Source organism: Austrofundulus limnaeus, unplaced genomic scaffold (assembly GCF_001266775.1).
Source record: "Austrofundulus limnaeus strain Quisiro unplaced genomic scaffold, Austrofundulus_limnaeus-1.0 Scaffold667, whole genome shotgun sequence".
NCBI classification, from domain to species: Eukaryota; Metazoa; Chordata; class Actinopteri; order Cyprinodontiformes; family Rivulidae; genus Austrofundulus; species Austrofundulus limnaeus.
Window position 1 is genome coordinate 167,623 of NW_013953069.1, and position 4,350 is coordinate 171,972.

General features: G+C 36.4%; 1 pseudogene; it reads right to left on the reverse strand.

Moving 5' to 3' along the window:
• Window positions 1-4,015, reverse strand: part of LOC106531722 (extracellular calcium-sensing receptor-like) — a 5,263-nt pseudogene extending 1,248 nt beyond the window's left edge.
• Window positions 4,016-4,350: the final 335 nt, after the last annotated feature.

A 4,350-nucleotide genomic window follows, 5' to 3' on the forward strand; every position in this document is an offset into this window, starting at 1 on the left:
GTGGTGGGTACAAGCCTGCTATAGCGCAAATGAAATATTTAGGTCCGCAATTAGCGGATTTGCGCTTTATAAAATGAAAATGTAGTACTGCTAATAACTAATTATCTATCAGTCTTCGTCATCTTGTACAGCAGAAGGTATGGCTTATCACTTAAAACAGGGGCAGAACATCATCATACATTATAGTAAAGAAATTTCCCTAAACAGTTGATTATTCTCTTGAACAGCAGAGAGGGCTTACTGTCAGTGACCAACACCATGAAGAAACAGTATGGAAACACAGCCCTCTGAAACGTATGGTAAAATAACACAGAGCTTTATCCTGTGACTAACTATTCTGCATGACAGTTCTGAAATTGTATATATAAATATACATATATTTTTGTGTATAAATGTTGTGTATATCTTTCGTTTTTGATGTGTATAAAATTTTTGGTTTTAAATGGAATCAATAAACAATTTAAACTAAACTAAAAAAATAAGAGACACCTCCCATAATGCTTTGTGTCGTAGGACGCATTACTCCTAGATGCTTACATGCTTATAAGATCAGCGCAGACAGAGGAGCAAACTTTCTCCTTGGGAAATGAAGAAATCTGGCTTTGCTACAAACTTGCTGCCCACGGTTGTACAAGTATTTATAAAAAAAACGTGGCAATAAATAGGCCTAAATAAAAGAAGAACTGCCTTTTTTTTTCTTAACACAACAGCACGGTGGACGTCTGCCCTGTCCATAATCACACACACACAGCAAGGGACACTTGAGGAAATGGTTCAGCAGCGTTTAATTCATGTTATTTGTTTAAAATGCTTTTTGTCTGAGGCCAGTAAAAGCTAGATCAACAGCTGGTTTAATCCTATTGAAGATCAGCTGCTGATGTTCACGGCTTTTCTATAAAACCACCGTTAACAAAAAAAATAAAAGTTTCCCCAACAATCCACCCATAATTATTATTGTTTTGTTTATATACTTATGAGCTTTGAGAGGGTAGAGGGAGGAATTATAGTAATTCAGGACATGCTGCAACTTTAACCACCAAATCGCACGGCACAGTTTAAATTTATGCTCTTATTTTGAAGTGAGTGAAGACGGTCGGCTTCCTTTACCCAGAAAGCATCGCTTCAGTTCTCCAGTAATAAACCAATAACACCCCTTCTCCAATAAACAGTTTAAATGACTAATATGTGTGCTTTCCTACTGAAGCCCTACCTACCATAAATATAAGAAAAATGACCAAGAAGCAGCAGAACTTGCAGTCCACAACAACTTTTTATTTTAACACCGAGTCAAAAGCCTCTTTCTGTAAATAACTTCCTCACCACAACGAAGTAAGGTATGGGCTGAAAGCAATGTATTATGCCACTAGAAGGTAGTATTGTGCAAAAATGCTCATGTTTTCACTGAAAATCTATACTCTGGTGAATTGAGTTGAATGTGCAGAATTGATATAGCTTCTGCCAAGTTTATTATGACATGTCCGCTTCAGAACTTCTGGACCTAAATAAATTAATTAGCGCTTTTGAATTTGCGGAACTAACTTTCAATTTAGAGCTGCCCACCACTGTCACAAACGTTTATTTAGTTATTAGATACTTATGTTTTTTTTTATAAACCCAGAATAAATCTATACACATTTACTTACCTGTTCTGTAGCTCATTTCTCCCTCTGCACATCTTACGCAGTCATAGCAGCAAACAGGTTTTCCCTTCTTTAAAACCCTCCGTGTTCCTGGAGGACACTTCTCACTGCAAACTGACATGGGCACCTTCTTACACCAGTGATATACAACAAAAGAAAAAAAAATAACAATGACAAATTTTCTTTTCTTTTTATTTTTTTTGAATATGGTAAAGCAAAATCCAGAATTAGTTTTATATTATACTAAACATTTGATGTATGTTACCTGCAGCGAGTTGTTTGCCCAAATTAAAGACGTATTGTATAGATTCATTTGCTTTTCTGCAGGTAACGATGCATCATAAACACCAACAGTGACAAAGTGCATATTTTCATTTTCTCTTGGCTGCCAGTTGATKATTTCATACTTTGCAACAGGATCTCCATTCTCATTAAAATAAACATCCTCACCTTCCTTTGTTTTGAAGTTAACCTTTTTTATGTGCTGTAAAATCTAAAATGAATTAAATAATGAAAAGAAAAGTATTGATAGTAAAATAAATGGAGGAAAACTGCTACAAATAGAATGTAAAACTAAATTTGTTGTTGATCATTCTTGTGCCTCAATGCTCTAAAATTATGTTCTAAAAGAATGTTTTCTTCAAACCTTAATGAATTCCTCAGAAATTTTTGTTTATGTTCTCTGTAACTAAAAAAAGTAAATAAGTAAGCATTTGAGAGGCGTAAACTTTTAAGCTTTTGACTCTGTTCTAGAAATCTAAAAATGTATTTAACTGAGTTCTAGAATGTAAACAAATGCTTTGTTTCAAGATGAACAGGTTAAAATATAAACAACATCGAACTATAAGTTTGCGGAAAAACAATAATGATTTCAGATATTAAGCTCACCTTGTAGGGATCTAGCTGGACACTGCTGTTGCAGGTTTTATTGCAGCTGAAAATACTGTGCAAAGCATGGGCCACTGCATACACTCCTTTATACATGTTGTTAAAAATGGACATGTGTGACATGTCAGTGAAAACATTTTCCACACCAGTCAGATTTTCATGTCCAGTACATTGTCTCTGAATCTCTTCTGATTGAGGCTGCTTGAACTTGCAGCTGAATAAGTCCTCATAGAACTCTGTAAACAAGTCATTATTTGTTGAATTGAGTGGTTTTACATTAAACATAAACTCTTTAAGACCACTGACATAGGCTTTTGGAACATAGAGTCCTATGGCTCCATCCAAGATGTGATTTTTATCCCTTGATGCAGTCTGAGAATCACAAATCCAAGCCTCAGTACCAACCCACTGGTATCCTGTCAAGTTATGGTTGGACAATTCATGTATAAGCACCTCCATGTCCATGTGAGCGAGAAACGCAACAATCACTTTCGATGTAGAGGCCTTGATAATGTCAATTATATTTCCTATTTTGTCTAACGGGTCTGTTCTAAAGAACGGCTCAGAATATTCCAGACAGATGCCCAGCTGCTCTGCGGTCTCTGTAAATATTGCCATGCCATTGTTGCCATAATCATTATTTGACCAAACAGCTCCAACCCAAGTCCAACCAAAGTGTTTGACCAAATGGGCCAGAGCTCTGCTCTGATAGTAGTCACTGGGTATGGTTCTGAGAAAGGATGGGTACTTAGTTTTATCACTGAGACAAGCACATGTTGCATAATGACTGATCTAAAAACAAATACATTGAATATTATTGAGAGTACACCATATACAAGCAAATTCTGTATATACTTTTTAGAGTTAAATATTGTCAACAACATTAAAAAGTATATAACTCTTACCCACCAGGGGTATGTGAAACGGTCCAATAACAGTAGCTATTGCCATGCTTGGAGAGGATGAAGCTTCTCCCATTATGGCCTGAACATGTGCAGGTCCGGTACATGCCTTCACAGCTGCAGCTTCATTTTCATCACCATTAACCAAAGACAGTGCAGCTCTTATACTTCTGGCAGTGGACCCACAAGTATCAAACAGTTTGTAGCCCAGATCGATCCCTGGCAGTAGATCTGAACTGTTATTTATTTCCTCAATGGCAAAAAGCATAGCCTGGGCTAATTGGAATTCCCTGAAATTTAAACTTGAAACAAACAGCAAATGTAAATCTTTTCAAAATAATCAGTGTTTCAAGCAGAAAACAAAATAATGTAATAGTGAAATAAATGCATGAGCAGTCTCAATACAAGTTCTAAATAAAAAAGTTTGAGACACTTTTTTATTTAAATAAATCGATGATCGATAAATTACCTTATGCATTGTAGTGGCTGGGGCTTTTTCACGTAGGTTTCCTGTTTTTCTATCCAGTTGGTGTGGAAAGAAAAGAGTCCACCCAACATAATGTCTCCATCCTGAAGTAGCTGGGCGTTTTCTGGGTCGCCTCTCTTTTTGCATTCTGGATCCTCAGCCAGTGAGAAAGATGCCACCAATAATAACTGTAAAATTGCCCATCCCTGCCACCTCTGAGTAAATGTCATGCTGTGGGAAGAAGTCAAACCATTGGGTGGCATTACATATTCATAAACAGGGGGCAAAAGACTTGCACCAATATTTATGCTGTTTGGAGAGGAGCACGCTGTATTAACACAGTAAATACTCTTTTGTTGTGAAAGGTGGGGCAAGCAAAGGAAGATGCAAAAAGAGAAACAGTTTTTGAAAGTCTCTTGTGTAATTTGATTACGTTGATAGTTTTATATATATA